This window comes from Terrapene carolina, unplaced genomic scaffold (genome assembly GCF_002925995.2).
Source record: "Terrapene carolina triunguis isolate 2854851 unplaced genomic scaffold, T_m_triunguis-2.0 Scaffold194, whole genome shotgun sequence".
NCBI classification, from domain to species: domain Eukaryota; kingdom Metazoa; phylum Chordata; order Testudines; family Emydidae; genus Terrapene; species Terrapene triunguis.
The window spans coordinates 10,933,282-10,943,848 of record NW_020664545.1 but is presented as its reverse complement, the minus strand read 5'-3'; the positions used below and the strand labels follow the sequence as shown (position 1 = coordinate 10,943,848).

At 47.1% G+C, this 10,567-nt stretch overlaps 1 protein-coding gene across 2 annotated transcripts in view; it reads left to right on the top strand.

The window, feature by feature from the left end:
• The first annotated feature begins 3,667 nt into the window (after positions 1-3,667).
• CSNK1G2 (casein kinase 1 gamma 2) overlaps positions 3,668-10,567 on the top strand; it is a 97,696-nt gene continuing 90,796 nt past the window's right edge. The window contains exon 1 of one of the 2 annotated variants that reach the window (XM_024208221.3): positions 3,668-3,796. The gene's annotated coding sequence lies outside the window, so the exon portion shown is untranslated. The remainder of the gene's footprint in view (positions 3,797-10,567) is intronic. The other variant, XM_024208219.2, reaches the window with a different exon arrangement.

Sequence of the window (10,567 nt, the reverse complement as noted above, 5' to 3'; positions counted from 1 at the left end):
AGACGGGAGAACGTGGAATGCAGGATCAGGCCCTAAAGGTAGTACATTTTAATTTAAGGTGGCCTTTTCAAAAGCGCTCTGCAGTGGCCTCGCTCTGCTCCCTTTGAAGTCTCTGGTAAAGTGGCCATTGACTGCAATGAGGGCAGAGTTAAGCCAATGCAGAGTTAAGCCAAGTGCTTTGGAAAAGGCCACTTTTAAGCCACTCGCAGCTCACAGCACAACCATCTCACTTCCTTTTGGAAAAATCCAATGGCATTTCATGGGAAATTATCGTTTTCCTATAGATTTTTTGTATCATCCTATAGAAGATGATAGGAAATCCCATCCCTGCTATAGAATTCTATAGGGTGGTTCTGCAAAGCTAGAGCAAGGATACTGTTCTCTATTAAGTTCTGTAGGGTTTTAGATTAATGTCTGTAGAATCCTATCAATGTAATCTCCATTAAATTCCATAGGACTCTTCCATGAGGGTTAAAACAGTCAGCAAATGGTTTGCTCAGAGAAGACAACAGCTTTTATTCTGCTTTTTTCATTTTTACTAAGCCCCAAACAATTTATTATTAATTGTTGTTATTAATATGGTGCCATAAACATATATACGGCACATTGTAAAACAAATAATATATACAGAATCTGACCCCAAAAGCTTACAAATATAAAAGATAACTGCATGAAAACAACCAGGACAATTTTTTTTCCCCACTGTGTTTTCTTGTTTATATTTTTCCCCACTTTGTTTGAAGTCACACTATGAAATCTGCATTTGTAGCACAGCTTGTGATCCTCTGCATGAGGACCGCTTGCCAACTTGTTTTTTATTTGATCTAATGCTTTTAAAAAGCACTTTATTGTAGAAGGGTCACAGGACAAACCACTAGGCAACAGAAATGAAACCTAGAGTATTTGAAACCATTAAAACACTATAAAGAGTAACTGCACACTCCGACGAAAGCTTATGCCCAAATAAATTTGTTAGTCTCTAAGGTGCCACAAGTACTCCTCACTCTTCTTTCTGGAATCCATCTCCTCCCCTTACTCCATACTTTTGGTGTATGCTATTATAAATATTTGTTGCACTGATGCTTGGAGACCCTAATCAAGATTGCAGCCCCATTGTGCTTGGAGCTGTACAAACACATAGTGAGAGACAATCCTTTCCCTGAAAAGTTTATAATCTTGAAAAAACTAGATTAGGGAAGGAAGGAAAACACAGGCACAGAGACCAGAAGGAGTACCAGCAATTCAGTGGTAAAACTCAGGTTTCACTCCACTGCAGTTCCACTCCAGTACCCAGTATCCACTAGAATCCTAGACCACGCTGCCTCTCCCAAATCCATCATCCTGCAGACTGATCCACACAGGTTTACCAATGCACCTGCATGGAGCCCTACTGAAGTTAGGATCAGGCCTTTGATGGTAAAATTTTTAAAGATCTGTCTTTTGTGCTTCTCCTGAGAAATGCCTGGTGCACTTATAGCACTCTACAGCAGTGTTTCCCAAACTTGGGACGCCGCTTGTGCAGGGAAAGCCCCTGGCGGGCCGGGCTGGTTTGTTTACCTGCCGCGTCCGCAGGTCCGGCCGATCGTGGCTCCCAGTGACCGGCGGCCGCGGTTCACTGCTCCAGGCCAATGGGAGCTGCTGGAAGCGGCGGCCAGTACGTCCCTCAGTCCGCGCCGCTTCCCGCAACCCCCATTGGCCTGGAGTAGCGAACCACAGCCAGGAGCGCCGCCAGCTTTTATGCTGTCCTAGGCGGCGGAAGGTCCCGCCCCGAAATGCCGCCCCCCACAGAGGCGGTGGAAGTTCCCGCTGCCGAAATACTGCCACGGTCACCGCCCCCCAAATTGTAGTGCCCTAGGCGACCGCCTAGGTCACCTAATGAGTTGCGTCGGCCCTGTCCGCGGCCACTGGGAGCCACGATCTGCCGAACCTGCGGACGCGGCAGGTAAAAAAACCGGCCCGGCCCACCAGGGGCTTTCCCTACACAAGCGGTGTCCCAAGTTTGGGAAACACTGCTCTACAGAATCTCACAATGTTGTGATACCTGGTATTTTTCTTAAAGACCCGGATCCCAAAGTCATGTTATTATGTGAGCATCCCAGCTTCCATTTTTTAAATAAAGTAAGCTTCTAGCCCTCATGGTTCCTAAGAAAGCTTGAAAATGTAAATCCTAATGGCTCAAAAACCCAAAGGCAAATAAAAAGAAACCACCATTTATTGTTTGTTAATATCTCCTGATTTTTAAGCCAATCTCATGACTTTTGGGAGCCTAAATCATGATTTTTGAATACTTGGGGTTGGTAATACTATAAAAATGGTCACCCTACATAAACATGACTAGTGATAATTTAATCTGTGGGGTTGGTTATTATAACAGCAGGGGAAAGGGACAGCAGGTTGGGAAACAATGATTGTTTGAGCCCAGAGGTTTTGTGGGTTCTTAAGTATCAGGGGGTAGCCGTGTTAGTCTGTATGTACAAAAACAACAAGGAGTCTGGTGGCACCTTAAAGACTAACAGATTTATTTGGGCATAAGCTTTCGTGGGTAAAAACCTCACTTCTTCATCTTCAGAAGTGAGGTTTTTACCCACGAAAGTTTATGCCCAAATAAATCTGTTAGTCTTTTAGGTGCCACCAGACTCCTTCTTGTTTTTGTGGGTTCTTGTATTTCACTGCCGGCGTACACAGACACCTAGACACTTTGGCAAGTGCTTTACAACTTCCTAAGAGAGAGAAATGGCTAGCGGCAGGGTACATATGGTGATAGATGGCTAAAATAATGGATGGCAGGGTGGATAAGCAGACTGGGATTATGGGGGCAGAGGCAAACTGGTGGGGTGAAGGCTTAGGCTCAGCCGGGGCAGCCCCACTGGAACCAGCACCACTCACACCAGAGCTATTAGGTGTTAGCCTGAGTGGGCCCTGGAGGTGCTGGGTGGGGGACAACTCTGCAGCAGTGAGTGCACTGTGGGGAGGCTTTGGGGGGTGCCATGAGAGGGTGACTGCCCTGTATGTGGGTGCTAAGGTGACAGTGGCCTGAATGGGGACTGTGGCGGTGCATACACTGTGGGGAGGATTATAGGGGCAAGTGCATGGGGGGGAGCCATGTGAGGGGGGCTGCCCTGTAGATGGGTATTAAGGTGACGGTGGCCTGAATGGGGACTGTGGGGGTGCATGCACTGTGGGGAGGATATGGGGGAGCCATGTGAGGGGGGCTGCCCTGTATGTGGGTGCTAGGGTGACTGTGCCCTGGGGGCGGGCTAGGGGGCTGCCCTGTGGGGGTCCCGTGCCCCACCCGGGTGCTGACGGGACAACGCTCAGCACACACACCGCCCTCCTGGCGCGCGCCCCGCGCGCGAAGAAGAGTTAAAAGGGGGCGGGCTTAAGGGGCGGGGACCAGGACAAGCCGCAAAGCGCGCCGCCATTGTCGCAAAGCCCTTCCTTCCCCTCTCCCCCGCCTTTCTCAGCAACCTACTGTATTCTCAAACGCGCTTTACGCCAGCGGCGCTCCGCCGCCACCCTCCCTTCCACCGCGCGTGCGCCGAGCCCCTGTACCTCCGAGCCTTCCTATTCATGGAGGGCTTTTGCGCCGCCGGCGTGGCGCGCGCTGCATAGGCCGTCGCTGAGCCGTACGCCGCTGGAGTAGAGGCGTCGCGGTGTGCCCGCTGCCCGTGGAGTGTAGGGGGGGGGAAGGGAGAGAAGAGGCTTAAAGAGACAACAGCCGCGGGAGGAAGCCCACAATGGAGCGGCTGGCGGGGGGCCGGGGGGCTGGCCCCCGCCTCTGAGGGGCCCCGAGCAGGTAACTACCCCGCGCACGGGCGTCCCGGGGCGCTGGCGGCGGGGGCGCGTGGGGCTGGGGGAAGGGGCTGCCCTGTTGCTGCTCCCCGCGCCCCAAACCGCCCCCTCAGGCGGCCCTTCGCTGTGGGGGTGAAGCTCTGTGCGGCAGCGGGCTGGGGGAGGGGGGGTTGTGGGCAGCCGGCGGGGGCGCGTGGGGCTGGGGGGGGGGCGGGCTGGGGGGCCCCGGGGACCGGGGGGGGGGGCGGGGAGGGGGGGGGGGGGGGGAAGGGCTTGTACCTTCGAAGAACTGAAAAAGAGCAACCCACCAACGGGTGAGGTGTGAGAAACAGATGTGGGGGGTGGGGGAGGGTGTTGCTACAATAATTATGTGCAATGGATATTTTGTAGCTTTTTTTAAAAAAAAAAAATCCTCCCCAGGACTGTCTTTCACTCATTTTAATTTTTAGGCCCAACTGCTGCTATTTTGTGCCTGTCTTTGAGGCTTAGAGTGATCCTTCCTAAGTTGCCTGGGTGGTTTTTGTTTGCTTTTTTTTGCTTTTTACCTCTCTCCCCACCCCACACACACATACTACCCCACACCGACCATATTGACCCTGTGGTGTTGTGAAGCAGGGCTCTGTTGGGGTGATGCAGTGTGTTTTGGTTGGGTTTTTTACTCCCCCAGAGGGATCGGCAAGTGTTCAATTGGGGGAGACGGGTGGGGAAAGATCTTGGTTAAAATAAAAAGCTAGTGAATCAGAATGAATCAGTTTGAGATATAGGAAGAATAAAGGCCCCACCCAAAAGAGGATGAACTTTTAAATGTTTCCTAAGCAGCCAAGAGAGAAGACTTTAAAAAAGGAACCCCAATGTCTTATCACAGTGGTTCTAAAAGTGTGGTGTTGAGCCCACCGGTGGTCTCTGACGCCTGCCTGGTGGCTTGTAGAATAGAATCTATGGAGAGTCAAGCTGTTCAGTAGGGATCGTGGACTTGGAAGAAAAGGGTCTTGCCCTTGTGAAGGGTTCCACAGTCTGAACAAATTGGGGGGCCTGCCATATTGTGTCATTTTAAAATGAAAATTAAATTGTTAAACCTTTCAAGTTGTAATGAAAGTAATAAATTATAAACAAATTGGAGGTAAGTAGGATGCTGGCCAAGCTGCATGCAAACTAACTATAGAGGAGTAAATCTTTTGCACGGGTATATTTGGAAATTATTGCATTAACTAGTCCATTTGTCTTCCCTCCATACAACAAGTAGATGGATTTCTGGATGTGAACTATAAGGAGTGTATAAGTTTGCCTGCCAGCAACATTGCCCATCCACAATGCCACACACAGACTGCTCTCCCCCCCCCTCCTCCGGGCATTGACCACCAGAACAAAGAGATTTAAAAATCAGGCCTTTTGTAACAGGTTGAAACAAGGTTTAGTGTTTGCCAATATGTCTGAAAGAGAATCACTCTAAATGAGAGCAGGAGGCCTCCATTGAGATAGTGTGGGAAGGCTGCCTTTTGTGGCAGTGTAGACCTACAAGTCCATAATTAACTTGCCAAAGTTTATATTCAACGTGTTTCAGATAGAAGCATCCCTTAAAAATGACCTGATCCGTGTTCAGTACTTTTCAGTATCAGGCCCTGAATAGGCAGAGGTCTTGAGATGCAAGCAAGACTTGGTCCAAATTCAGATCTGATGTGTAACTGGGTGCAACTTAAGTCAGTGGAGTTGCACTCACTTAGCTAGACCTGTATTCCCCCTGCCCCATCCCTCTGCTTTTTGTCTAACGGGGCTATTCCAGCTCATCATCTTGTCTAGTTATGCTCTAGTAACCGTTGCTGTATGGAGTAAAAGAGTCTTGGGATTTGATAAGCCCTGTAATTAGTTTGCAAAAGTAGCAATGTCTTTAAAAAAAAAAATCAATCTGATCTTTTTCTGTGTAAAATAGATGCCTCCGCTTTATTTATCCTTGCATCAAAATGGATTAGGGAATAATAGCTAGCATTTTGCATGGTTAACTTAACAGGGGAAATTATTTACTGTAGAGCAGTTTCTTTTGAGGTCTGACTGGAGTGATGTTGCTTCCCTTATTTTGTGGCTTGCATTGGGTTTTATTCTTGCTACATTCTTTTTAGGAATGAGTGGAGAGATGGAAACAGGGGTCATATTTTGGCAGGTTTTTGACTTTTCCCCCAAAAGCTGCCTGTTGTCATAGCACAGTAGGGAGGCTTTGCACTGCTTTGATCTTAGTCTGTGTGCTACCTCTCCATTCCCATGCCCCCACGTATGGTCAAAAGTGTCATATATATTTGAGTGTGACTCAGCAGATCAATGAAAACAATCTGAGGGGTTGCGTTTATGGACAATCAGTATCTCTCTTTCCAACCAGGCTAACAGAGGCAATGTCGTCCTATAGCAGCTGCCAAGAAATCTGTTTACTGGACCTGGGCCTAATCACATTCTGTAGCCTTCTCTCTACCCATGACCTGTGCTGTCCAGCAACAGTGGTCTTGCTAGTTTCCATGGCTAGGATTGATCAGTGAACACAAGGTTGTGTTACAGCATCTGTCTAGCTGGTCAGGCTATCTGGATATTTATTTGCTCCTTGTAATATCTGAGCACCATGCCGTCACTAAAGGATTTATCCTTGCAAAATCATGGGAGGCAGGGAAGCTTTACCCCATTTTATAGAAGGGGGAACTGAGGCACAGGATGAACTAAGTGACTTATCCAAGGTCCTTAAGCTAGGAACCAAACCCAGGTCTTGTGAGTTTTAGTTAGCATCATATCCTTTAAGCCATCTTTGCTAGTCTCCCATTCCTGCCTGCTAGGTTTACCTAAACTATCTGATAAACAAAACTCATATGTGTCTTGTGGCAGGGACAGTACATACCTCTGTCTGTATAGTTCCTGTTAAGGAAGGGTGGTCCAGTGGTTAGGGCGCTAGCCCGGGACTTGAATACATGGGTTCAATTCCCTAATCTGACACAGAATTCTTGTGACACCTTTGGCAAGTCACATTATTTCTCCGTGCCTCACTTCCAGTGGCAGGCTCTGACATTTTTAGCCAGGCATCCTCCACGCGGCCTGACCTTGCACATATGGCGCATGCAAGGTCACGCTGTGCAGAGGATGTCATTTTGTTCAGGGGCCAGATGGAATTGTCCCAAGGGCACAGCTGGCCCTGCACACCACTGCTCAGTTCTCGTCTGTAAATGGGGTAATAGCCCAGCCCTGCTACACTGGGGTGTCAGAGGATAAATACATTAGAGATTGTGAGGTTCTCAGGTACTGCAGTAATAGGGTAATCGGCACCTAAAATAGTGTCCTGCTCAGAACCAATGGGCACTACTAAATATTATTGTATAATGAAACGCCAACTAGATAGCATTGGGTTGGCCTTGACAAAATGGTAACCATCCACTCCTAGCACAACGGGGCCCTCGTCCATGGCTGTGGCTCCTAGGAGTTGTGGTAATACTGCTAATAATAATCTGTCTTTCCTTCTCTGCCACAGGAGGTAGGGTTGGTTGGGGTAGCGTTGGGAGCTGTGGAGGAGACAAGTTCTTTGTGACTCTGGAATCCTGTCTGCAAATTGGATCTCTTGCACTCAGAGAAACTGCAAATTTATAAATAGTTTTTTGAATTAAAAGTTTTATTTCTATGCTTCCTGTTGGGAGCGAGTAACTATCCCTGATAGAATCCACCATCATAGAGAAGAGACAGGGCTCAGTTGTGGTGAAAATACGAAGGCGACTTTCTCTTGAGGCTGCTGGACACAGATCGCCACTGTGGTTCTTTGTCTCTAGCTCCCAGACTGACTGACGCTACCTAGCCATCCCCACTCTCTGTTTGGAGTGTGTAGTCATGGAATGGATTACCAGCTAAATCGCAGACCCATTCATGCAGGTTATATTCACATTTTCTTACTGCTGTCTGAGAAGTGAGGGAAAAACTTTAATGCAGAGCATGTATCTAATTAAAATATTATCCATCGTGTCTATACTACAAAATCAGCTGTTGGGTGACACTTCAAAGGCTGCCATCACACATGGTCAAACCACATATCTGTTTTTCAGAGGAGGCAGGACTTCACTGGTTTCTGAGAGGCTGAGAATCATGCAAGCTGCCTTTGGTTTTGGGTACATGGTTAGGTCCAGTGTCAGGAAACAAACGCCTTATAAATGGAGTATGTGGCACAAATAATGGTAGTGTTGAGGAAACCCATAGCGAGACAGCTGCTCCCTGTTGTTGCTATTGCGAAGGTAATTTTATAGAAAGGTGGGTAGATGTCAAAATGAGACTCAACTGGTAACTAGTTTGGTAAATGGCTCTCTTCGTTAACCTGAAAGATGCATGTGAAACGACTTACATGTAGCATTTTCAGAATTTCACACTGAACAAAATGGGTACAGATTTCTTTAGAGATTTGTAGAAAAGAGTGGACATTGCTGGGGCAAACTTCACCATTGATTTCCTTCATTCTGAAGATCATGGTAAGCAGGTTGGTATGTGTCTGGTAAGATTCCTAAATGTCCAAAGATTTTTGTAGTCTCAAATTGTGAAGGAAAGTAATGGTTCCTCTTTTGCAAAGAAATCTCTGGGCATAAGTGTCTGTTGACACCCATTTTCTTTGCTGGCATTGGCCTGATTACACCTAAGATCTACACCTTAAATCACCAAAGATCCAATGTCAGCACTGTCCTTTCCAGGAAATACATGTGTTTTGATGTCTTGAGGCTAGTTCACATGGGTAGTAAAATCAAGGGATCTGAGAATCTTTCATTAGAAGAATTTGCCTCAAATCTGGTGACAAGATGATATCTTGGGGGGAACCTGGACTCTCATGACAGACAGCACAAAACAGATTAGGAAAAAATTCTCTCCAGTGTGCAGCATTGGCTAGTGCACGACAGAGATTCTCCGCTTCCTCTGTAGCATCAGTTACTGGAGGCTGGGCGATCCAGTATGGTGGAAACTATGGCTCTTAAAAGGGGAAGTAGACAGTCCCATGTTCTGCTGAATGTGGGGCAGAGAAGAAAACCGGTGAAAGTGCAATATTAGCATTAGCGATGGCTGCCAACAGAACAACATAGGTCTTTGGAACGAAAACTTTCAGAGACTTTGAGAGTAGGGATGGTAGGAAACTTTGATTATTTTTGTACATTCACCAATCAAACAATAAGTCTTCTGGAGCCATTCAAGTCATAAGGAAATAAAGAAGGCCCAGAGCTGAATTTCCACACTGTGGATAAAGCTGCTGGCAGATGATGCTTGGGCTTCATCAGCTTGATGGAAATACTCTGCTAAAAGGAACAGAGGGTCCTGTGGCACCTTTAAGACTAACAGAAGTATTGGGAGCATAAGCTTTCGTGGGTAAGAACCTCACTTCTTCATCTGAGGTTCTTACCCACGAAAGCTTATGCTCCCAATACTTCTGTTAGTCTTAAAGGTGCCACAGGACCCTCTGTTGCTTTTTACAGATTCAGACTAACACGGCTAACCTTCTGATACTTGATACTCTGCTAAGTTACTTAATGTGGAGTTAATGTTCCTCTGGTGCTTGTGGATATTATAAAGCTGCCCTTTGAAAAAGCTTTACAGCCCTGCTGTGTCACAGGTGTGAGTCTTCAGATAATGACAGCTTGGGAGTGAAGAGAGTCACACCCACCCAGAATGAGAACCCATTTCTGTTGGCACCCTAATGAAGGATCAGCTCCTGGACGTGACAGAGATTTTTGTGGAGCACCTGGAACCATTGTCACCATCCGCTCTGGATGGACTTGTACCCATTCCTAACCTTGATGCTGGAAAGTCATTAACAACCACTTGTGCCGAGACACTTGGGTTCGTAAGACGCTGGAAGCTGAACATTCATTCAGGAGAAAACCAAAAGGCCAGAAGGGTGTCATTCTGACTGCCCACTAGAACCTGTTGAGTGACAGTTAGTGGTATGAAGTGAGTTCAGTCTTCATAGAAGTCAAAACGTAAATCCATGCAGCAGCACTTTGCTTTTTAGGTGCAAACAGCAAAACAAGAGGCTCTGCTCTTTAAGTTCATTGGAGTGGGATGCTTGTAGTGGTGGCTCTTTCTCTGCGTAACTTCTCTAGTTTAATACAGGAATTAGACTGAATGCTCTATGGCACCTTCCATGTCACAGGGATGTGTAATATAGAAATATGCACTACACGATCATTAGGATATATGGTCTTCTCCCAACCCTTTTGAGTTTCCTCATCCCAAAAGGGATGTGGGTATTCTAGTTTTTGTGCTCACTAACAGGGTAGGTGCTAATGGCATTGTTGGAAAATGACACAGTACATGTACTTAATACCCCCTTCTTTAGCTCTGTGCTTTGGAGCAGTGACTACCATTTGTTTTGGTGTGTGGAGGGGCAGCAGAGAGATGTTGATGTGGACAAACAGAATCTAGGCTAAGGCCTTGTCTACACTACAAAGCTACTATGCTTTGCCAGTGTAGCTATGCCAGGATAGTCTATGGACAGAAGGAGGTTTTCTGTTGGCATAGTAATACCATGTTCCTGAACGACATTAGCTATGTTGACAGAAGCATTCTTATGTTGGCATAGCTGTGTCTACTCTGGGGGTTTTGCTGGCAAAACTGTGTTAGCTAGGGGATGTACCACACCCCTGACTGACATAACTATGCCGACAAAACTTGCTGTGTAGACCTGGCCTAAGACTTCTCCTTCACACCTACCAGTGAAGTAACTGCAGAGGTGTGGGGTTTGTGCGTGAGCCCCATGGTTATGGAAGCAGGTCTGTTGCTTCCTAGC